Source organism: Pseudophryne corroboree, chromosome 5 (assembly GCF_028390025.1).
Source record: "Pseudophryne corroboree isolate aPseCor3 chromosome 5, aPseCor3.hap2, whole genome shotgun sequence".
NCBI lineage: Eukaryota > Metazoa > Chordata > Amphibia > Anura > Myobatrachidae > Pseudophryne > Pseudophryne corroboree.
Window position 1 is genome coordinate 260,134,319 of NC_086448.1, and position 25,776 is coordinate 260,160,094.

The following is a 25,776-nucleotide window of genomic DNA, read 5'->3' on the forward strand; positions in this document are numbered from 1 at the left end:
CCGCGCGACAAAAAAATGGGTTTGGCCAGTTAAAATGGCACGTGATACACATATGCCCCCAATAGTGCGGTGCCAGATCCACAATTGCCCCCACAGTGCCAGGTATACAAATGCCCCCACAGTGCCAGGTATACAGATGCTCCCACAGTGCCAGGTATACAAAGGCCCCTCACAGTGCCAGGTATACAGATGTCCCCACAGTGCCAGGTATACAAATGCCCCTCACAGTGCCAGGTATACAGATGTCCCCACAGTGCCAGGTATACAGATGCCCCCACAGTGCCAGGTATACAGATGCCCCCACAGTGCCAGGTATACAAATGCCCCTCACAGTGCCAGGTATACAGATGTCCCCACAGTGCCAGGTATACAAATGACCCTCACAGTGCCAGGTATACAGATGTCCCCACAGTGCCAGGTATACAGATGCCCCTCACAGTGCCAGGTATACAGATGTCCCCACAGTGCCAGGTATACAGATGCCCCCCACAGTGCCAGGTATACAAATGCCCCTCACAGTGCCAGGTATACAGATGTCCCCACAGTGCCAGGTATACAGATGTCCCCACAGTGCCAGGTATACAGATGCCCCCACAGTGCCAGGTATACAAATGCCCCTCACAGTGCCAGGTATACAGATGTCCCCACAGTGCCAGGTATACAGATGCCCCCCACAGTGCCAGGTATACAGATGCCCCCCACAGTGCCAGGTATACAAATGCCCCCCCTCCCCTCCCCTCCGTGATGCTTGCCATGCTGCTTTCGGTGGGACACAGAGGAGAGCGCGGCTATGCTGGGCAGCGGCGTGTAGGACTTGAAACCAGCCGCTGGTTCGAAAGCCAATCAGAGCTCGCGGACCGGCAGCCGCAGCTCCTGATTGGCTGCTGGTCCGCGAGCTCTGATTGGCTCACGAACCGGCGGCTGGTTTCAAGTCCTACACGCCACCGCTCCCACCCGACAGCCGCGCTCTCCTCCCTGTTCTGACAGCTGAGACACGCTGCCGCCGGACTGAGCGGCAGCGTGTTTCACTGACACAAGCTGGTGGGCCGGACCAAACGGCTTTGCAGGCCTTATACGGCCCGCGGGCCGGAGGTTCCCCACCCCTGGTCTATTCATTCGTATTTTTGATCTCTGCCGTGAAAACCATTACGAATAGCCCAAACACTGCCGAGATTTGAACTTAGTAAATTCCTGTGTTGACACTTAGAAAAAAACAACAAATTCTGAAAAAATCGGGACTTTAGTAAATAAACCCCTAGGAGTGGAGGCTGTAAGGGAATCAGAGCAAAAGATTTGTAGAAATGCAGGTGAGAAAAGCAGTGTAAGCTCAAAGGGTATAAATTTAGTTTGAAGTAAAACAACAGCATAGGTACTGTAATATGGGTGCGTGCAGAAATTGATTTTGACTGTAAGACTGCCCAAACATTTTTTGGCCCACTCTAGAGGATTGGCCCCAATGCTGAGTATGATAGTTATTTTCTTTTTTCTTAATGTAAAGGAATTTTTTTTCTTTTTACTTTTATTTTAAGCATATTTGTGTATTCATTTTTTTTCATGTTCTTAGAAGTTAGCTACATTAGTTCAAACATTGGGGGTCATTCCGAGTTAATCGCTCGCTGCCGTTTTTCACAGCATAGCTATCAGGCTAAAATCCGGCTGTTCTGCACATACGTATGGGCCGCAGGGTGCACGCGCCAAGTAATTTCACACAAAACTAAGCAATTTTACACAGGGGCGAACGAGGCTTTTCAGTCGATCTGCTGATCGGTGTGTGATTGACAGGAAGTGGGTGTTTCTGGGCGGAAACTGACCGTTTTCTGGGAGTGTGCTAAAAAACGCAGGCGTGTCAGGCTAAAACGCAGGAGTGGCTGGGGAAACGGAGGAGTGGCTGGCCGAACGCAGGGCGTGTTTGTGACGTCAAAGCAGGAACTAAACAGACTGAGGTGATCGCAATCTAGGAGTAGGTCTGGAGCTACTCAGAAACTGCAGGAAAAGATTTTTGAGCAGTTCTGCTAATCTTTCGTTCGCTATTCTGCTAAGCTAAGATACACTCCCAGAGAGCGGTGGCCTAGCGTGTGCAATGCTGCTAAAAGCAGCTAGCGAGCGATCAACTCGGAATGAGGGCCATTATGCGGTATGATCTATCTCACCCTTGTAAAGTGTAAATCACGTGTTTTATTTTTCTAAAAAACATCAATTTGCAATTACTACTTAAATACTGTAGGATGGTTTGCATACCCACTATATTTAAAATTAGGCGTGTGGTATTATTTTAATTGAAGCACCTTCACATATGGTAGGCTATGCAGCCATTTTGCTGATGTTTGTACATACAGTATATTATACAATATGGATATATGTGTTATATTTGATACTATATATTCTACAGATCATTATTTAGAAATTTCTAACTCCTTCAGTAACATATTGTATTATGCAATAGAAACGTGATTAACAAAAGTATCCTCTGTAGTATGGTAAATTTGTCTGAGTGTGCTAAAGACTACTGCAGTCTAATCTGCAAGTCACAATTTTCTATAGTGTAATTGATATCTGCAGATGCAATTATCCCTACCAGTTTCCTAATTCATCTCTCATTTTATAATTTACTGCTGAAAGCACACTCAGTGGGTGCCGTAATTTTGAAGCAGAGAAATCTGCAAGGGATATTCACTGCGCTTAAGTGTCTCTTAGTACCATTTCACAGTATAATCTCTTCTACATGTTCCTACTTGTATGGACAGTTGCTATATATTGTTCATTTCATGGTTGTCGAGAGCATTTATTAATTTAATTACATTTATTTTAATTTAACATACTATACTGTATGTTTTTTTAAGATACAGCTTGCAACAACTGCTACATATATTTTCTATTTTATATTGTTAAAGTGCTACAAAACATATACAGTGCATCCGGAAAGTATTCAGTGTTTACAGCGCTTCACTTTTTCCACATTTTGTTATGTTACAGTCTTACTCCAAAATGAAATAAATTAATTTTTTCCCTCAAAATTCTGCATACAATACCCGATAATGACAACGTGGAAAAAGTGTTTTTGAGATTTTTTATAATTTAATAAAATTAAAAGACTAAAAAAATCACATGTACATTAGTATTCACAGCCTTTGCTCAATACTTTGTTGATGCACCTTTGGCAGCAATTACAGCCTCAACTCCTTTTGAATATGATCCCACAAACTTGGTGCACCTATCTTTGGCCAGTTTCACCCATTCCTCTTTACAACACCTCTCATGCTCCATCAGGTTGGATGGGAAGCGTCGGTGCACAGCCATTTTCAGATCTCTCCAGAGATGTTCAATCGGATTCAAGTCTGGGCTCTAGCTGGGCCACTCAAGGACATTCACAGAGTTGTCTTGTAGTCACTCCTTTGATATATGTGTGCTTAGGGTTGTTGTCCTGCTGAAAGATGAAACGTCGCCCCAGTCTGAGGTCAAGAGCGCTCTGGAGCAGGTTTTCATCCAGAATGTCTCTGTACATTGCTGCATTCAGCTTTTCCTCTATCCTGACTAGTCTTCCAGTTCCTGCCGCTGAAAAACATCCCCACAGCATGATGCTGCCACCACCATGCTTCACTGTAGAGATAGTATTGCCCTGGTGATGAGCGGTGCCTTGTTTCCTCCAAACATGACACCTGACATTTACGCCAAAGAGTTCAATCTTTGTCTCATCAGACCAAAGAATATTGTTTCTCATGGTCTAAGAGTCCTTCAGGTCCATTTTGGCAAACTCTAGGCAGGCTGCCATGTGCTTTTTCTAAGGAGTGGCTTCCGTCTGGCCACTCTACCATACAGGCCTGATTGGTGTATTGCTGCAGAGATGGTTGTCCTTCTGGAAGGTTCTCCTCTCTCCACAGAGAAATGCTGTAGCTCTGACACACCTCCCTGACTAGGGCCCTATCGCTCAGTTTAGATGGCCGGCCAGCTCTAGGAAGAGTCTTGGTGGTTCCGAACTTCTTCCATTTACGGATGATGGAGGCCATTGTGTTCATTGGGACCTTCAAAGCAGCAGATATTTTTCTGTTCCCTTCTTCAGATTTTTGTCCTCAAGGCAATCCTGTCTCTGAGGTTTACAGACAATTCCTTTGACTTCATGCTTGGTTTGTGCTCAGACATGAACTGTCAAGTGTGGGACCTTATATAGACAGGTGTGTGCCTTTACAAATCATGTCCAATCAACTGAATTTACTACAGGTAGACTCCAATTAAGCTGTAGGAACATCTGAAGGATGATCAGTGGAAACAAGATGCACCTGAGCTCAATTGTGAGCTTCATGGCAAAGGCTGTGAATACTTATGTTCATGTGATTTCTTAGTTTTTTATTTTTAATAAAATAGCACAAATCTCAAATAAACTTTTTCACATTGTCATTATGTGGTATTGTGTGTAGAATGTAAAGGGAAAAAATAAATGTATTCCATTTTGGAACAAGGCTGTACCATAACAAAATGAGGAAAAAGTGAAGCGCTGTGAATACTTTCCGAATGCACTGTATTCTAAATTTGTTCAAGTTTACAAAATTTACTGAACTTATCTGCCCTTCTAAAATGTTTACATTTACTTTTTAGATAGTTGGTTAACAATAGGTCCTTGACTATATAGATAAGTATGTTTTTCTTATTTTATTTTTTAATGAACTCAATATCACTGCACTTTAACAAAAGAATATTGGGGGGTCATTCCGAGTTAATCACTAGCTGCCGTTGTTCGCAGCGCAGCGATCAGGCTAAAAATCTGCATTTCTGTGTATGCTCCGCAATGCGCACGTGCGACACACGGGTACAAAGGCATTTGTTGTTTAGCACAGGTTCTAGCGAAGTTTTCAGTCACTCTGACGGATGCAAGAAGATTGACAGGAAGGGGGCGTTTCTGGGTGTCAACTGACTGTTTTCAGGGAGTGTTCGTAAAATCACAGGCATGGCTGAAAAAATGCAGGCGTGGCTGGGCGTTCGCTGGTGTATGATGTCAAATCCAGACACGAATAGGCTGAAGTGATCACAAGGGTTGAGTAGGTTCAGAGCTACTAAGAAACTGCACAAACTGTTTTTGAAGATCTCGGCTGCACATGCGTTCGCACTTCTGCTAAGCTAAAATACACTCCCCAGTGGGCGGCGGCATAGCATTTGCATGGCTGCTAAAACTAGCTAGTGAGCAATCAACTCGGAATGACCCCCATTGTCACAGTGATACTGGCTCGAAGTGGTAAGGGTAAAATGTATCACTTTACCAGTCCAGTCCTTGCAAATACATGCATGTCAGTGCCTGCAAAGCAAACTGAAATCTAGGATTTAGGCTTTCAATTCAACTCAGGTTAAAAAAAAAATATTTTACAAATAATTACAATGTCCAAAAATAAGAAACTAAAGTAAAAAAACAACTTTTTACATTATTAATTGGAATCTCTAATATAAAAGTAAGGCAACCCGTTGCTTACAGTCCGAGGTGCATGAAGCATCCACCTAGCTGCAACCAAAATTATTCCCTTTCCATCGTCTTCATATAAATAAATGCATGATTTTTATTTTTACATTCTATACCTAAGTTTATGGAGTTGGAATTTGACCTACAACCATAGGCGTGCGCACGGGGGGTGCCTGGTGCGCACAGGCACCCCCTAATGTCCGGCACCACCTCACACACGCATCACGCCTGCAGCTGCAGTGATCCGTGCCGATACCTGTCCTCCCCACCCCTCCCTGCCGATACCTGTCCTCTCCTCCTGCCGATTCCTGTACTCCCGGAGGGGTCCTCTCGAAGAAGGGGATTTAAACGCTAACCCGCTGCCCCCCCTTCTCGTGTGAGAACCCAGCCCCGTGTGTGGAGACCAGTAAAACCCAGCAGTGCAGGTTGGTGCTGTGCGCGCAGTGGCCGGCGGGGGAGGCCCTGAACTAGTGGCCAAGGGGGAACAGCTTTGAGGACTTTTGCCATGGTGTGCGCTCCAATAACAACGCCACCCTGTGCATGGTTTACCGCTGCGAAATGTGCGGCATTTCCCCCTTAATGCACCTGTGTGCGGACTCGGAGTGCTTCCACCAGGGTGAGCATGCCGGACACAACTTCAGCATGTTCCGCAGCCAGGATGGGGGGCATGCGATGTGCTGCAGGAAAGCAGGTGAGTGCTGCCCACTGCACTGACACCTGCCTGTGACTGTCTGCAGCCCTGCACTGACACCAACCAGTGCTCCTTGCTGTCAGACGTACTTTGGATTCAGAGGAGTCAGTGACAGAGGAAGAAGATTCCTGGGGGCCCTGAACTGACGGAGCTGTGCTTCTGCTCTCCACAGAGACTGACACCAGGGTCCTTGTGCTGGCACTACTCCCTCCCTGAAGACCAAACCCCATTCTTACACCCTCTGTGCTAAGAAGACTCCTGTTGTGTGGAGCTATGCAGAGAGACTGAGTCTATCACATCCAGAGCATGGCCCTCAACTGCTGGTGTGTGGACCCAACAGAGCTGCAGAGTGAACTCCTCCAGGACCCTGCTCCTAAGCCTGTGGCTGCAATCTACTGTACTGAGGTCAGCATCACTGTAATCATGTAGCGCTGCCTCTTCCTAGGAAGATGAGTTTGAATGTGAACAGCAGGGACTGCTAGGGGGGTCACCTACTGTCTCCCTGTCTCCCCAGTCACCTACTGTCTCTGTCACCCCTGCCTCCCCAGTCACCTACTGTCTCCCTGTCACCCCTGCCTCCCCAGTCACCTACTGTCTCCCTGTGACCACTGCCTCCCCAGTCACCCACTATCTCCCTGTCACCCCTGCCTCCCAGTCACATACTCTCTCCCTGTCACCCCTGTCTCCCCAGTCACCTACTGTCTGTCACCCCTGCCTCCCCAGTCACCTACTGTCTCCCTGTCACCCCTGCCTCCCCAGTCACCTACTGTCTCCCTGTCACCCCTGCCTCCCCAGTCACCTACTGTCTCCCTGTCACCACTGCCTCCCCAGTCACCCACCATCTCCCTGTTACCCCTGCCTCCCCAGTCACCTACTGTCACCCTGCCTCCCCAGTCACCTACTGTCACCCTGCCTCCCAGTCACCTACTGTCACCCTGCCTCCCAGTCGCCTACTATCTCCCTGTCACCCCTGCCTCCCCAGTCACCTACTGTCTACCTGTCACCACTGCTTTCCCAGTCACCTACTGTCTACCTGTTACCCCTGCCTCCCCAGTCACCTACTGTCTCCCTGTCACCAATGCCTCCCCAGTCACCTACTGTCTCCCTGTCACCCCTGCCTCCCCAGTCACATACTGTCTCCCTATCACCCCTGCCTCCCCAGTCACATACTGTCTCCCTGTCACCCCTGCCTCCCCAGTCACATACTGTCTCCCTGTCACCCCTGCCTCCCCAGTCACCTACTGTCTCCCTGTGACCACTGCCTCCCCAGTCACCCACTATCTCCCTGTTACCCCTGCCTCCCCAGTCACATACTCTCTCCCTGTCACCCCTTGTCTCCCCAGTCACCTACTGTCTCCCTGTCACCCCTGCCTCCCCAGTCACCTACTGTCTCCCTGTCACCACTGCCTCCCCAGTCACCCACCATCTCCCTGTTACCCCTGCCTCCCCAGTCACCTACTGTCACCCTGCCTCCCCAGTGACCTACTGTCACCCTGCCTCCCAGTCACCTACTGTCACCCTGCCTCCCAGTCACCTACTATCTCCCTGTCACCCCTGCCTTCCCAGTCACCTACTGTCTACCTGTCACCACTGCCTCCCCAGTCACCTACTGTCTACCTGTTACCCCTGCCTCCCCAGTCACCTACTGTCTCCCTGTTACCCCTGCCTCCCCAGTCACCTACTGTCTCCCTGTCACCCATGTCTCCCCAGACACCTACTGTCTCCCTGTCTCCCCAGTCACCCCCCCCCTACCATTTGCAGTGGTCACGCCTCTTGTTATATGTGATTTTTATTGCATTGAGTGCCAATAGGCAGTGCTAGACACGCCCAGTAGGTGGTGCTAAACACCCCTCTGACGGTGCACCCCCAAATAAAATGTTCTGCGCACGCCTATGCCTACAACATGTGAAAAAGTGGCTCCTGGGGATTACTTTGGCGAGGTGCATTACAATTCCAAAATAGCACTCAGCAGTACCAGAGATGGAGCGAGTGCTACTGCTATCATTCTCCACATATACACTGAGATTCCAGAGGAAGAGACCTACTTATCCTCTACAGCGACAGTCACCGTAGGAAAAAATGGCATGTTCTCCATTGGCCAAGATGACCGGCGGGAACTGTATGCAGTAGGCAATCAGCAACCAGAAGTGACATCACTTTTGTCCCTCACTCTGGCAACTATAGAGATGATCCCCTCATTTGAAAGAATGGAGCCCCAACCTAATGCCTGGTATTCCAAAATTAATATTTGTAGTCCTGGGGGTAAATTTACTAGGCTATTCTGGCCTTGGAGCTCAAAATGCCAATAATATTCAATGCAGAACACTCCTGGTTTTGCATTTAATATTATTTCCCTTTTAAAACCCTTGCCCAGGATGGCAAACAAGTAGCAGCTTTAAGAACACATAACTTAGTACATATACATCCTAGTGCTAATAGTTATTCTGCTGTCATGATGGCAGCTGGATTAAGTGCTGACATAGGGGGCTAAATGTAATAGCCTCCGAGTTGCCGGTGGTGCCGGACTTTCTATGAGTCTGCCCATTTTTTTAAAGCAGCAATCATTTACAAGACAAAACCAATCCCTTATAAATGATTGCTGCTTTAAAAAAATGGGAGAACTCACTGAAAATCCCACACCTCCAGCAAATCGGAGGCTAATAGAGTTAGCCCAGGGCCCTAATGGCCTAACAAAACCTTACTTTATCCACATCTGGCTTGTATCTTCCATACTGTAGGTTCTTTTCTGATTTCATATTGCTTATCCAAAGCATTGTGGGCATCACAGTTTGCACCTTTCAGAATGCAATTATTTTCCAAGGTGAGGTTACTATGCAACAGGCAACATGATACTTTCACATCTGTGCATATTTTTGTGTGCAATATTTTCAGATGTGTGATCACATCTTAGCTTGACACAGACTTTGAATAGATGCCCTGCTTTTTAAAACTATGCCTGTAATATTAGTTATTAAACTCTCAAAATGTATAAGTTATTCAATAATAAAGATGTACAACAGGAGTTGGCATTTTAAAACAAGGTGACATTTATTAAGGTCAAATTTATTTAAATAAATTGAATTAAAATTTGAAATACATTTCTGGTAAAAATCTTTAAGTTAGTATTGTGGTGATCAAATAATGGGAGACAAAACAAAAGAATAGCACTCAGTATGCACAACCCCACACCATTAATACCACTCAGTATATACATCACCCCCATAATAATACTCAGAATACACAGCACCCCCATAATATTTTCATTATACACAGTGACCTCCACCAAAATACCCCGTAGTGTTCACAGCACCTGATTTTATATTCCAGTATACACATCCCCTCTCCCTCCCCCACACTAACCCTCAGTACATACAGTACAGAAAACCCATATGCCATTCCAGTATACACAGCCTCCTCTGCATATTACCCTCCGTACACACAACACACCCATATTGCATTTCATACATTCAAACACCGATCTTGACAGTCTAACTATGAAAAGCAAATAACAATTAAGTTTTAAGGCCCAGATTTATTAAGCCTTGGAGAGTGATAAATTGCATGGTGATAAAGTACCAACCAATCAGCTTCTAACACAGCCTGTAACATGACATTAAGGAGCTGGTTGGTTGGTACTTTATCACTGTGCAATTTATCACTCTACAAGGCTTGATAAATCTGGGCATTGGTTCGCTAATACTGATATTTAATTTACTATGGCTGTATTTACTTTTAACTTGCAGGAAGCAACAAATAAAAAGGCAAACTCTTTGCATGACAATATATGTAGCCTTTGGAGGTTCTAAAACTGTTGGTCTCAATCTTGGTGTTCAATTTGTCACGGGTGGCATAGTTTAAAAAGGTTAAAATCCCGATAATGCAACTGTATAATTCAGTAAATGATTTTCAGCAGTAATGAGTTTAAGCAAATGCTTACTTCTAACCAACTGTACACCTAACCTCAGGATCATTCTCTCACTACAAAAACTTTTGTATGATTTTTGTCACATACGGGACAACTAAAGCACTCTTTTTTGCAAGTAAAATACTATTCATGAACTTACCCTTTAAAACAAATTCTTAGATAAATCTTGAAGTATACACCTTAAATGGCATCCAGACTCACTAAGAACTTGCAGAACTTAGGGGGTCATTCCGAGTTGTTCGCTAGCAGATTTCGGTCACTGCGCAGCGATTAGGCAAAAAATTGGCACTTCTGCACATGCGTATGCTGCGCAATGCGCACGCACATCGTACTATTACAACGAACGATGTAGTTTCACACAAGGACTAGCGAAGCTTTTCAGTCGCACTGCTGGCCGCACAGTGATTGACATGAAGTGGGCGTTTCTGGGTGGCAACTGACCGTTTTCAGGGAGTGTTTCGAAAAAACGCAAGCGTGCCAGGAAAAACGCAGGCGTGGCTGGGCGAACGCAGGGCGTGTTTGTGACGTCAAAACAGGAACTGAATAGTCTGAAGTGATCGCAAGCGCTTAGTAGGTCTGGAGCTACTCTGAAACTGCACAAATTTTTTTTGTAGCCGCTCTGCGATCCTTTTGTTTGCACTTCTACTAAGCTAAAATACACTCCCAGTGGGAGGCAGCATAGCGTTTGCATAGCTGCTAAAAACTGCTAGTGAGCGAACAACTCGGAATGACCCCCTTAGACCGCTGAAGCATATGTAATGGAGGAAATTTTGGAAACAAAACGTATTCAGTAGGCAGCTACCAACATATGCATTTCTACCATGGTTGTCAACAATAAATGGTGCTGCAAATGTATTTTTTTTATTTTCATGGAATATTAAATTTGAGGTATTTACTAACAAAATAATTAAAAACTAAACCTTGATAATGATTCTGAAAAAAACAATGGTCAGGTTCACCATTTCATGGAATACCCCTTTACTGTATCCAATGCAGTCCCAGGATAGTCAAGTTCTGGGATTTATCTCTCAGCTATCAAGTTCTAGACTACCGAATCCAGTCCGATTCTAAAGTATTCAAGTTCTTTGAAATTTTACTCAGCTTCCCTGCTGCCTTGTAATATTCCAGTGACCTCAGTTCTGGTGTTTGAGGCACTCAGGAATGTCCCATCTATTCTCAGTTCCAATTTCTCCTCATTACTCTGATTTCCATATTCATCTCCCTTATGACACAGTTGGGTGTGGTATAATAGATAGACAGTGTCTAGTTAGACAGTCAATAGATAGACCCCACACATTAGACAGTCTAGTTAGACAGTCAATAGATAGACCCCATACGTTAGACAGTCAAAAGGTTGACAGAGTCAAAAGGTTGACAGGGTCAAAAGGTTGACATGTAAATAGTAGAGATGAGCGGGTTCGGTTCTCAGAGAACCGAACCGTACCGAACTTCGCGCTCTGAACCTGGTTCCGAGCCCGGGTTTTTGGAAACCCGAACGAGGCAAAACGTCATCATCCCGCTGTCAGAATCTCGCGGGATTTGGAGTCCATATAAGGAGCCGAGTGTCCCCGCCATTTTCACTCCGGCATTGGAGAGTGTATAGAGAGGACGTGTCTCCGTTCTCTCAGTGTCCTCAGTGTCCGTGGCTTGTGCTGAATCTGTCCAATCACAGTGCTTGTGTCCTCTGCTGCCATATGTCCAGTGCTGCTGTATAGGGTGCTCTGTTGTGCTGCATCCGTTCAGGGTGGTGTATTGTGCTGGATCAGTCCCGTCACAGTGGTGGAGTCCTCTGCTGCCATATGTCCAGTGCTGCTGTTTAATAAGTCCCTTACAGTTTTGCTGTGTTGTCCTGCATCAGACCAGTGGTAGTGTCCTGGGCATCAGTCAGTCCAGTGACCATTCAACAGTGGTGGTGTCATCTGCTGCCATATGCCCAGTGCTGCTGTATAATTATCTGTGTTGCCCTGCATCAGACCAGTGCTAGTGTCCTGTACATCAGTCAGTCCAGTGACCAGTCACAGTGGTGGTGTCCTCTGCTTCCTTATGTCCACTGCTGCTGTATAAAAAGTCCCATACAGTGTTGCTGTGTTGTGCTGCATCAGACCAGTGGTAGTGTCCTTGCCATCAGTCATTCAAGTGACCAGACAATCACAGTGGTATACGCTGCTGCTATATGTCCACTGCTGATGTATTATAATAATAATAATAACAACAACAACAAGTCCCTCACAGTGTTGCTGTGTTGTGCTGCATCAGACCAGTGGACGTGTCCTGGCCATCAGTCATTCAAGTGACCAGGCATTCACAGTGGTATACACTGCTGCTATATGTCCACTGCTGATGTATAATAATAATAATAATAATAATAATAATAAAACTATTAACAACAACAAGTCCCTCACAGTGTTGCTGTGTTGTGCTGTATCAGACCAGTGGTAGTGTCCTGGCCATCAGTCATTACAGTGAACAGGCATTCACAGTGGTATACGCTGCTGCTATATGTCCACTGCTGACGTGTAATAATAATAATAATAATAATAATAATAATAATAACAACAATAACAACAACAAGTCCCTTACAGTGTTGCTGTGTTGTAACATAGTAACATAGTAACATAGTATCTGAGGTTGAAAAAAGACAATTGTCCATCGAGTTCAACCTATTTGTGGTCTCCTATGCATGATGATTTGACTAAAATTTCTGACTGATGCTGCTGTCAGCCGTTGCATTTTATCCCTATTTATAGTAACTATAATGCATGACTATGCTCCATACCCCTGGATATCCTTATCCATTAGGAATTTATCTAACCCATTCTTAAAGGTGTTGACAGATTCCGCCATTACAACTCCCTCGGGCAGGGAATTCCAAACACGTATTGTCCTTACCGTGAAAAAGCCTTTACGCCGTATTGTGCGGAATCTCCTCTCCTCTAACCTGAGCGAGTGTCCACGAGTCCTCTGTGTTGATCTAACCAAAAACAGGTCCCGCGCAAGCTCTGTGTATTGTCCTCTTATATATTTGTAGATGTTGATCATATCCCCTCTTAGTCTCCGCTTTTCCAATGTAAACATGCCTAGTCTTTCAAGCCTTTCCTTGTATTCCATCGTCTCCATGCCCTTAATTAGTTTGGTCGCCCTCCTCTGTACCTTTTCTAGCTCCAGGATATCCTTTTTGTAGTACGGTGCCCAGAATTGTACACAGTATTCAAGGTGTGGCCTCACTAGTGATTTATATAACGGGAGTATAATACTCTCGTCCCTAGCATCAATACCCCGTTTTATGCATGCTAATATCTTATTAGCCTTCTTTGCTGCAGTCCTACTTTGGGTACTACTGCTTAGCTTGCTATCTATGAGGACACCTAAGTCCTTTTCCAGTACAGAATCCCCTAATTTTACCCCATTTAGTAGGTAGGTGTAATTTTTGTTCTTGTTACCACAGTGCATTACCTTACACTTGTCTGTGTTGAAGCGCATTCTCCATTTGGCTGCCCATGCTTCTAATTTAACTAAGTCGTTCTGAAGAGACTCGGCATCCTCCTCTGTATTTATAGCCTTACACAATTTGGTATCATCTGCAAAAATTGACACCATGCTCTCTAGACCTTCTGTTAGGTCGTTAATGAAAATATTGAACAATAGCGGTCCTAATATTGAGCCTTGCGGCACACCACTAAGCACTTCAGTCCAAGTTGAAAAAGATCCATTAACCACAACGCGCTGCTCCCTATTATCTAACCAGTTTTTGACCCAAGTGCATATTGTGCTTCCTAGCCCTGATTCTTGTAGCTTGTAGATAAGTTTCATGTGTGGTACAGTATCGAACGCTTTGGCAAAGTCTAAATAGATTACATCCACGTCTTTACCCTGATCTAGGTTTGCGCTTACTGTCTCATAAAAGCCAAGTAAGTTGGTTTGACAGGATCTGTCCTTCATAAACCCATGTTGATTCCTTTTAATGACCTTATTGACTACAAGGAACTTCTGAATACTATCTCTTAGAATACCTTCCAATACTTTCCCCACTATAGATGTAAGACTAACTGGTCTATAATTACCTGGTTCAGCTTTACTTCCCTTTTTGAATATAGGCACTACTTCCGCTATACGCCAGTCTTTGGGAACCATACCTGATATAACTGAATCCTTAAAGATCAAAGATAGCGGTTTTGCCAGTTCAGAGTGAAGCTCAATTAGAACCCTTGGGTGAATACCATCGGGCCCTGGTGATTTATTAATCTTTAAATGTTTTAATCGGTCACAGACTACTTCCTTGCTTAAATAAGTACCTATCAGTGGGATATTCTCATTATTGAGATTGTGTGTCAGTCCCTGAATTGGGTCCTCTCTAGTGAATACTGTTGAAAAAAACTCATTTAGTGTGTCCGCTATGTCATTATCATTTTTGCTTAAGACTCCCAACTTGTCTTTTAAAGGGCCTATACTCTCCTTCTTTAATCTCTTGCTATTAATGTATTTAAAGATTTTTTTGGGATTCGCTTTGCTTTCCTTTGCTACTAGTTTTTCAGTTTCTACTTTAGCCGCTCTTATTTCCTTTTTGCAAATTTTGTTACATTCCTTATAGTGCTGAAATGACTCTGCTTCCCCATCAGATTTGTATTTTTTAAATGCTCGCCTTTTCTTACCCATAAGTTCCTTAATCTTTTTGTTAAACCACATCGGTTTATGATTTTTATTCCTTTTTTTGCTGCTCATAGGAATAAATTTGAGTGTATTTTTAGCTAGCAGGAATTTTAGTACCTCCCATTTCTCCGTAGTATTTTTTCCTAAAAACAAACCTTCCCATTCAATATCCCTGAAAAATACCCTAATCTTTTTAAAATTTGCTTTGCTAAAGTTTAGAGTCCTAGTTGAGCCAGTATAGGGCTGTTTATGGAAACTGATATTGAATGTGACCATATTGTGGTCGCTGTTTCCTTTGGGTTCCCCTACTATAATACCTGATACCAAATCTCCATTGTTTGTTAATACCAGGTCTAAGTTTGCATTGTACCTAGTTGGTTCCTCAATTAGTTGAACTAAGTAGTTATCATTAAGTGTGTTTAAAAACATATTGCCCCTGGCAGTATCACATGAATCGTTTTTCCAGTTTATCTCTGGATAGTTAAAATCTCCCATCACTACTACGTCTCCTACTCCTGCTGCTCTTTCAATTTGCTTTAGTAACAATTCCTCATCAGATGCGTTGATACCAGGCGGCCTATAGCATACACCCAATACTAACTTTTTTATTCCTTTTTCCCCGCATGCAATTTCTACCCATAATGTCTCGACAGTGTCTACAGTCCCCTCCTGAATATCTTCCCGTATATCAGGTTTTAAAAACGGCTTTACGTAAAGACACACCCCTCCACCCTTTTTATTTAGTCTGTCTCTCCTAAACAGTGTATAGCCCTCTAGATTGACTGTCCAATCATGAGATTCATCCCACCAAGTTTCAGTAATGCCTATAATATCTTACTGTTTGCTTGCTGCAAGTATTTCTAGTTCACCCTTTTTACCAGTAATGCTTCTGGCATTTACATACATACAACTAAGATAAGTTTTTTCCCTTGCGTTAGGGACATCTTTCACCTTATGTAGCAATGATGACCTGTAATCGTCATTGGTTAGTGCTTTGGTAAAATCTCTTTTAGTACCCATGTTAGTAACCTTACCGCCTGCTCTTAACCTCCCCCCAACTTCTCCCCCATTTCGTTTACTACCGCCATCCCCACTATTCTCACTGCATGACCCGTAGTTTCTAGCTAAACCCTCCCCCCAGGCTCCTAGTTTAAAATCTCCTCCAACCTTCTAACCATCCTTTCCCCCAGCACCGCTGCCCCCTCCTCAGTCAGGTGCAATCCGTCACGACAAAAGAGATGGTGCCTGACTGAGAAGTCCGCCCAGTGTTCCAGGAACACAAACCCCTCTTTCCTGCACCAATCCCTAAGCCACACATTTACCTCCCTAATCTCCCTGTGCCTCCCTAGACTAGCGCGTGGCACGGGTAATAATTCCGAGAATATTACCTTAGATGTCCTTGCCTTCAGTTTCTTTCCTAAGTCCCTATAGTCTTTCTTAAGGACATCCCACCTTCCGCTAACTTTGTCATTGGTGCCAACGTGCACCAAGACCGCCGGATCTTTCCCAGCCCCTCCCAACAATCTATCTACCCGGTCCGCGATGTGCCATACCCGAGCACCCGGGAGACAACAGACTGTACGGCGATTACGGTCCCGGTAGCAGATTGCCCTATCTGCCTTCCTGATGATAGAATCCCCTACCACCACCATCTGACTAGGTACCTCACTATCTTTTATCCCAACCGCGCCAGAGGGACCGCTCCTCTGGATGCTAGAGGGAGCAGTCTCCTCCGGCACCGTCATTTCTTCAATATCATCCTCCGATTCCTCGTCCAATCGGGCAAATTTGTTTGGGTTTGATAGTTCGGAGATGTCGAGCCTCCCCCTCTTTTTCTTCCTTCTAACTGTGACCCAACTGGCTACCTGATCATCATCCTCTTCTACCAGTGACCCCTCCCGCAACTCCTCCACCGTTCTGTCTAAACTACGCTCGAGATTGTGAATCTCCCTCAGTCGCGTAACGGTTTGTTCTAGATCAGTTACCTGGGCTTCCAGGGCAGCTGTTCGCACACACCTCGTGCAGATGTAATCACACTGGGCCGGTAGCTCCAGGTGTGCATACATCTTGCACGACATGCACTGAGTGAGGTCCCCAATCACAGCCCCTCCCATATTGTTTGTAAGGTCTAACTCCCTGTTACTCTCAAAGAAAAAGTAGCAAAAATAAAAAGCAGAAGACAAGCAATCTCACTTATACAATAATTAAGCTGGCTTATACTTATCTGTCTTTGTGCGGTTCTTGGTACTTCACTTTTATGCAGCCGTAGTACTCTCTCCTGCGGCACCTATACTCCACTTAGCAGTTGCAGTTGTTCCAGCTCACTGCACCTCCTTTTCACTCGGCTTCCAGCTCCTGCAAAAAAAAAAAAATGCCCCTCATACACGCACAATCACAGCCCCTCTGCTACTCCAAGTAAGAGACCCTCTCACTCACTCACAAGGTCAGCCCCTTGCAGCCTCACCAGAAGTTTAATGGTACTGCAAATGTGTGTTACTGATTGTGTATTATAAAACTCACCTTTTTCTGTATTCTAACTCACCTTTTTGCTGTTTACAACTCACACTTAGAAATCCAAGCAGCACTTAAAAAATACAAGCCTTTACACAGAGCAAGCTCCAAAGAGTCTAATCACTGCTTATATAGGCTCAGCCAGCTGCTTTAGTCAGCCCCTCCTCCTCCTGATTACTCACACCTGAGTTAACCCCTCTGGCTTTTCACCTCACACTTTTTTTTCCCCCTCCAAAAAAAAACCCAGTACAGATATATTAAAACAAAAAAAGAAACAGTATAGATACAAACAATCAGATTCAGATTAACTTTCTCTCACAATATTACTATCCCTATATGGATAGACAGAGATTAATCAGAACTCACCTTTTTGCTGTTTACAACTAACACTTAGAAATCCAAGCAGCACTTAAAAAATACAAGCCTTTACACAGAGCAAGCTCCAAAGAGTCTAATCACTGCTTATATAGGCTCAGCCAGCTGCTTTAGTCAGCCCCTCCTCCTCCTGATTACTCACACCTGAGTTAACCCCTCTGGCTTTTCACCTCATACTTTTTTTTTTCCCCTCCAAAAAACCCCCCAGTACAGATGTATTAAAACAAAAAAGAAACAGTATAGATACAAACAATCAGATTCAGATTAACTTTCTCTCACAATATTACTATCCCTATATGGATAGACAGAGATTAATCAGAACTCACCTTTTTGCTGTTTACAACTCACACTTAGAAATCCAAGCAGCACTTAAAAAAATACAAGCCTTTACACAAAGCCTTTACATCAGACCAGTGGTAGTGTCCTGGCCATCAGCCATCAGTCATTCCTGTGCCGCATATTGTATTATATAACTCCAGAAAAATAATGGAGAACAAACATTTGGAGGATAAAATAGGGAAAGATCAAGAACCACTTCCTCCTAGTACTGAAGCTGCTGCCACTAGCCATGACATAGACGATGAAATGCCATCAAAGTCGTCTGCCAAGGCCAATGCCCATTGTGATAGTAGAGGGCATATAAAATCCAAAAAGCCAAAGTTCAGTAAAAAGACCCAAAAAAAGAAATTTAAATGGTCTGAGGAGAAACGTAACCTTGCCAATATGTAATTTATGACACGGAGTAGCAAGGAACAGCCGAGGCCCTGGCCTGTGTTCATGACTAGTGGTTCAGTTTCACATGACGATGGAAACCCTCATCCTCCCGCTAGAAAAACTAAAAGAGTTAAGCTGGAAAGAGCACAGAAAAGAACTGTGCATTCTGAGATGGTATCAGAAATCCCCTATTACAGTCCAAATGTGTCGGCAGTTGCGATGTCTGACCTTCCCAACACTGGACTGGAAGAGGTGTCTCCTTCCACCATTTGCATGCCCCCTGTAAGTGCTGGAAGGAGCACCCACAGTCCGGTTCCTGATATTGAAATTGAAGATGTCCCTGTTGAAGTACACCAGGATGAGGATATGGGTGTTGCTGGCGCTGAGGACGAATATGATGGTCATGTGGTTTGTTTAAGTCAGGCACCAGGGGAGACACCTGTTGTCCGTGGGATGAAGAAGCCCATTGTGATGCCTGGGCAAACTACCAAAAAGCCACCTCTTCGGTGTGGAATTATTTCTCCACAAGTCCGGACAACAGGTGTCAAGCCATCTGTTGCCTCTGTCAATCTGTAACAAGTAGAAGTAAGGATGTTAACCACCTAGGTACATCCTCCCTTATACATCACCTGCTGCACATTCATCAGAAGTCAGTGTCAAGTTGTGAAACTTTGGGTAAGAGTGTAAGCAGTTAACTGACACCTAAATCCCTTCTTCCTCTTGTACCCAAGCTTCCGCAAGCCACACCACCAACTACTTCAATGTCAACTTCCTCCTCAGTCAGGTATGTCAGTAGTACTGCAGGCCATGCCACTGTCAAGACTGAGGAGTCCTCTCCTAACCAGGATTCCTTGGGAAGATCCTTGAGTGGTACACCTCCTGTTGCTGCCGCTGTTGTTGTTGCAGCTGGGAATCGATCGTCATCCCAGAGGGAAAGTCGGAAGACCACTTGTGCTACTTCCAGTAAGCAATTGACTGTCCAACAGTCCTTTGTGAGGAAGATGAAATATGACAGCAGTCATCCTTTTGAAAAGCGGATAACTGAGGCCTTGACAGCTATGTTGATGTTAGACGTGTGTCCGGTATCCGCCATTAGTTCAGTGGGATTTAGAGAACTGTTTGAGGTTCTGTGTCCCCGGTATCAAATCCCATCTAAGTTCCACTTCTCTAGGCAGGCGATACTGAGAATGTACACAGATGTCAGAAAAAGAGTCACCAGTGTCCTACAAAATGCAGTTGTATCCAGTGTCCACTTAACCATGGATATGTGGACAAGTGGAACAGGGCAGACTAAGGACTATATGACTGTAACAGTCCACTGGGTAGATGTATGGCCTCCCGCAGCAACAACAGCAGCGGCATCAGTAGCAGCATCTCGCAAACGTCAACTCGTTCCTACACAGGCTACGCTATGTATCACCGCTTTCCGTAAGAGGCACACAGCTGACAACCTCTTACGGAAACTAAGGAACATCATTGCAGAATGGCTTACCCCAATTAGACGTTCCTGGGGATTTGTGATATCGGACAATGCCATCAATATTGTGCGTGCATTACATCTGGGCAAATTCCAGCACGTCCCATGTTTTGCACATACAATTCATTTGGTGGTGCAGAATTTTTTTTAAAAATGACGGGTGTGCAGGAGATGCTGTCGGTGGCCCATTGTGGGCCACTTTCGGCATTCAGCCACCGCGTGCCGAAGACTGAAGTGCCAGCAAACACGCCTGAACCTGCCCTGCCATCAACTGAAGCAAGAGGTGGTAATGAGGTTGAATTCAATCTATATGCTTTAGAGGATGGAGGAGCAGCAAAAGGCCATTCAAGCCTATACATCCACCTATGATATAGGCAAAGGAGGGGTAATGCACCTGACTCAAGCGCAGTGGAGAATGATTTCCATCTTGTGCAAGGTTCTCCAACCCTTCAAACTTGCCACACATGTAGTCAGTTCAGACAATGCCAGCTTGAGTCAGGTCATTCCCCTCATCAGGCTTTTGCAGAAGCAGCTGGAGAAATTGAAGGAGGAGCTAAGACGGAGCGATTCTGCAAAGTATGTGGGACTTGTGGATGGAGCCCTTCATTCGCTTTGCCAGGATTCAAGGGTGGTCAATCTGTTGAAATCAGAGCACTACATTTTGGCCACCGTACTCGATCCTAGGTTTAAAGCCTACGCTGTATCTCTCTTTTCGGCAGACACAAGTGTGCAGAGGTGCAAAGACCTGCTGGTGAGTAAATTGTCAACTCAAGTGGAACGTGACCAATCAACAGCTCGTCCTTCAATTACTCCCGCCACTGGGGCTGTAAGAAAAAGGATAAGATTTCCTAGCCCACCTGCTGGTGGTAATGCAGGGCAGTCAGGAGTGAAAGCTGGAATCTGGTCCTGACTTAAGGACCCGCCAACGATTACTGACATGTCTACTGTCACTGCATATGATTCTGTCACCATTGAAAGAATGGTGGAGGATTATATGAGTGACAGCATCCAAGTAGGCATGTCAGACAGTCCGTATGTATACTGGCAGGAAAAAGAGGCAATTTGGATGCCCTTGCACAAACTGGCTTTATTTTACCTAAGTTGCCACCCCTCCAGTGTGTACTCCGAAAGAGTGTTTAGCTTGTCAGCTACGGCATAGGAGGTTACTTCGACTAAATGTGGAGAAGATGATGTTCATCAAAATGAATTATAAATTCCTCTGGGAAGACCTTTACCAGCAATTGCCTCCAGAAAGTACACAGGGACCTGTGATGGTGGATTCCAGTGGGGATGAAGTAATACTCTGTGAGTAGGAGGATGTACACAGTGAAAGGGGTGAGGAATCGGAGGATGAGGATGAGGTCGACATTTTGCCTCTGTAGAGCCAGTTTGTGCAAGGAGAGATTGATTGCTTCTTTTTTGGTGGGGGCTCAAACAAACCAGTCATTTCAGCCATAGTCATGTGGCAGACCCTGTCGCTGAAATGATTGGTTTGTTAAAGTGTGCATGTCCTGTTTATACAACATAAGGGTGGGTTGGAGGGCCCAAGGACAATTCCATCTTGCCCCTCTTTTTCTTCTTTGCATCATGTGCTGTTTGGGGACAATTTTTTTTAAGTGCCATCCTGTCTGTAACTGCAGTGCCACTCCTAGATGGGCCAGGTGTTTGTGCTGCACATTTGTGTTGCTTAGCTTAGTCATCCAGCTACCTCATTGCTCCTCTTTTTCTTCTTTGCATCAGGTGCTGTTTGGGGCCTATTTTTTAAATCTGCCATCTTGTCTGCCACTGCAGTGCCACTCCTAGATGGGCCAGGTGTTTGTGCAGCATACTTGTGTGGCTTAGCTTAGTCATCCAGCTACCTCATTGCACCTCTTTTTCTTCTTTGCATCATGTGCTGTTTGGGGCCTATTTTTTAAATCTGCCACCCTGTCTGCCACTGCAGTGCCACTCCTAGATGGGCCAGGTGTTTGTGCCACACACAGGGCTGGTTCTTGGTCTTTTGGCGCCCTGGGCGGAGAATAGAGGTGTGGCTTAATACAGGGGGCATGGTCAGTTACGCCCCCTGTAGAGTTGTGCCCCATTTGTGTCCCCTGTAGCGTAGCGCCGCTTGCACAAAAAAAAAATACTTACAAACCCCGCTCCTGACTGCTGCAGACCTCCGCCGGCGCCGCTCCTTTCCTCGGATCTATTGCACAGCATACACAGACACTAGAGGTCAATTGTGACCCCTAGCGTCTGTCAGTCCCACACAATGCTGTGCGGTGCGCAATGACGTCATCGCGCACCGCACAGCAAAGGTCCTCTCCAGGAAGGGAAACTAGACGCGTAGCGTCTAGTTCCCTTCACAGCGGGGGACCAGCGGGAGACACCGCGGGACACAGCGGGGGGCACAGTAGCGGATCTTGCCATGGTGCAGTGCCCTCCGGAAGGCGGCGCCCTGGGCAAAAGTCCTGCTTGCCCGTGGCAAGATCCGCTACTGGCCGCACACTTGTGTCGCTTAGCTTAGTCATACAGCCACCTTGGTGCAACCTTTTGGCCTAAAAACAATATAGTGTGGTGTTCAGAATAGACTGGAAATGAGTGGAAATTAAAGTTATTGAGGTTAATAATACCGTAGGATCAAAATTACCCCCAAATTATGTGATTTTAGCTGTTTTTATGTTTTGTCAAAAATCATCCAGATCCAAAACCAAAACCAAAACACGAAAGGGTGGTTTTGGCAAAACCAAGCCAAAACCAAAACACAAAAGTGGAATTAGAACCAAAACCAAAACACAAAACACGAAAAGTGTCCGCGCACATCTCTAGAATAGTATACATAAAAAAGGTAGACACCAATTTATTTTGCATTTTTGGGGTTTGTGTGGATAGTTTTGTCATCTGGGACCCCCAATTGTAGAAAGGCATTCCCTCGCAGGGCTTACTTCGCTCAACACGCCTTGGGCTCGGTGGCTCGCTGCACTCGCCACAAGGTTTCTATCCTTCTCTATGCCGACATGGATAGAGAAGGTATGAAAAAGTCCAAAAACATGTAATTGTTTAAAAAAAACTGTGTATACTTTTTAGGGCGACCATTTTCATGACAATCTTTTGATCCTGTCTACCTTTTGATCCTGTCAACCTTTTGTACTGTCTACCTTTTTCATGTCGACCTTTTGACCCTGTCGACCTAATGTCTGTCTAACATATGTTGTCTATCTATTGACTGTCTACCTATCATCTGGATATCTACTATTATAGCAGGGGAAAGAAAGACTCACAGTTAGCAGCATGTAGCTATCTCCTTTTTGCAGTTTTTACAGTGCTGAGCTGTAGGGATGAAGAAATGGCTTAAGTAGGATTCATTGCTGGAGGGGAGGTGAAGCTAGACCCTCTTTCCTCTAAAGGCTGCTACACTGTCAAATACAGTGGGACGACCCTCCTGATGTCACTGAGGCTCCCTGGGATTACAGAAGAAGCGCCAGAGGCTCTTACGATGGATGGCTGGACAAAGCATTGGGTAAGTCTCATGGTGGACAATCTCCGTGGTATTTAAATAGGTGGGCGAGCAGTGCAATATAAGTAAGGGTATTTCCTGGACACTCAGGGGGTCATTTTTCCGATTTGATCCCTCGCTAGCTACTTTTTGCAGCCATGCAAACGCATAGTCACCGCCCACTGTGGAGTGTATATTGTGCAGCCGAGCAGTACAAAAATAGTTTGTGCAGTTTCTGAGTAGCTCAGAACTTACTCAACCCTTGCGATCACTTCACCCTGTCCGGTCCTGCAAATGCTTGGACACGCCTGCTTTTTTCCAAACACTCACAGAAAACGGTCAGTTGACAGCCACAAATGCCCTCTTCCTTTCAATCTCCTTGCGATCGGCTGTGCGAATGGATTCTTCATTAAATCCATCGCACAGCAATGATCTGCTTTGTACCCGTATGACGCGCCTGCACATTGCGGTGCATACACATGCGCAGTAGTGACCTGATCGCTGCGCCACGAAAAACAGCAGTGTGCGATCAGGTCAGAATGACCCCCTCAGTGCAGTGAGGTGAGGCAGAGCCTTTCCTGTCACACCAACTTATTCACCAGAGTTTTGACTATATAAAGTATATGACAAATTATTCTAATCATTTTTATAGTGCCTCCCCTGCCTATCTTTTCTGCACATCTCTGATCACAACTCACCAAATTCCAGTATTTTATTCTGCCCACATGAACCCTCGGACTCATATATTGTGTATAAATCTGGCTCCCCAGCAGTTTACCTCAGTGCACATCATTGCTGCACACTACTCACTCATTCTCAGAGTTCAGCCTCTCCTCCTCTATCCAAGCCATTGTGGTCCTCTGTACAACATGGTGATCGCCACCTCCACTGCACACAGTCTACACTCTGCTGCGCACTTGTTTAGCAGTGACCCTCCTGTGGCTGCTGAACTAGAGGAATGGGGTTAATATTAGAGATGTGCACTTGAAATTTTTCGGGTTTTGTGTTTTGGTTTTGGGTTCGGTTCCGCGGCCGTGTTTTGGGTTCGACCGCGTTTTGGCAAAACCTCACCGAATTTTTTTTGTCGGATTCGGGTGTGTTTTGGATTCGGGTGTTTTTTTCAAAAAACCCTAAAAAACAGCTTAAATCATAGAATTTGGGGGTCATTTTGATCCCAAAGTATTATTAACCTCAAAAACCATAATTTCCACTCATTTTCAGTCTATTCTGAACACCTCACACCTCACAATATTATTTTTAGTCCTAAAATTTGCACCGAGGTCGCTGGATGACTAAGCTAAGCGACCCAAGTGGCCGACACAAACACCTGGCCCATCTAGGAGTGGCACTGCAGTGTCACGCAGGATGGCCCTTCAAAAAAATACTCCTCAAACAGCACATGACGCAAAGAAAAATTAAAGAAAAAAGAGGTGCAAGATGGAATTGTCCTTGGGCCCTCCCACCCACCCTTATGTTGTATAAACAGGACATGCACACTTTAACCAACCCATCATTTCAGTGACAGGGTCTGCCACACGACTGTGACTGAAATGACGGGTTGGTTTGGACCCCCACCAAAAAAGAAGCAATTAATCTCTCCTTGCACAAACTGGCTCTACAAAGGCAAGATGTCCACCTCATCATCATCCTCCGATATATCACCGTGTACATCCCCCTCCTCACAGATTATCAATTCGTCCCCACTGGAATCCACCATCTCAGCTCCCTGTGTACTTTGTGGAGGCAATTGCTGCTGGTCAATGTCTCCACGGAGGAATTGATTATAATTCATTTTAATGAACATCATCTTCTCCACATTTTCTGGAAGTAACCTCGTACGCCGATTGCTGACAAGGTGAGCGGCGGCACTAAACACTCTTTCGGAGTACACACTTGTGGGAGGGCAACTTAGGTAGAATAAAGCCAGTTTGTGCAAGGGCCTCCAAATTGCCTCTTTTTCCTGCCAGTATAAGTACGGACTGTCTGACGTGCCTACTTGGATGCGGTCACTCATATAATCCTCCACCATTCTTTCAATGGGGAGAGAATCATATGCAGTGCCAGTAGACGACATGTCCGTAATCATTGGCAGGTCCTTCAGTCCGGACCAGATGTCAGCATCAGCAGTCGCTCCAGACTGCCCTGCATCACCGCCAGCGGGTGGGCTCGGAATTCTGAGCCTTTTCCTCGCACCCCCAGTTGCGGGAGAATGTGAAGGAGGAGATGTTGACAGGTCGCGTTCCGCTTGACTTGACAATTTTCTCACCAGCAGGTCTTTGAACCCCAGCAGACTTGTGTCTGCCGGAAAGAGAGATCCAAGGTAGGTTTTAAATCTAGGATCGAGCACGGTGGCAAAAATGTAGTGCTCTGATTTCAACAGATTGACCACCCGTGAATCCTTGTTAAGCGAATTAAGGGCTCCATCCACAAGTCCCACATGCCTAGCGGAATCGCTCTGTGCTAGCTCCTCCTTCAATGTCTCCAACTTCTTCTGCAAAAGCCTGATGAGGGGAATGAC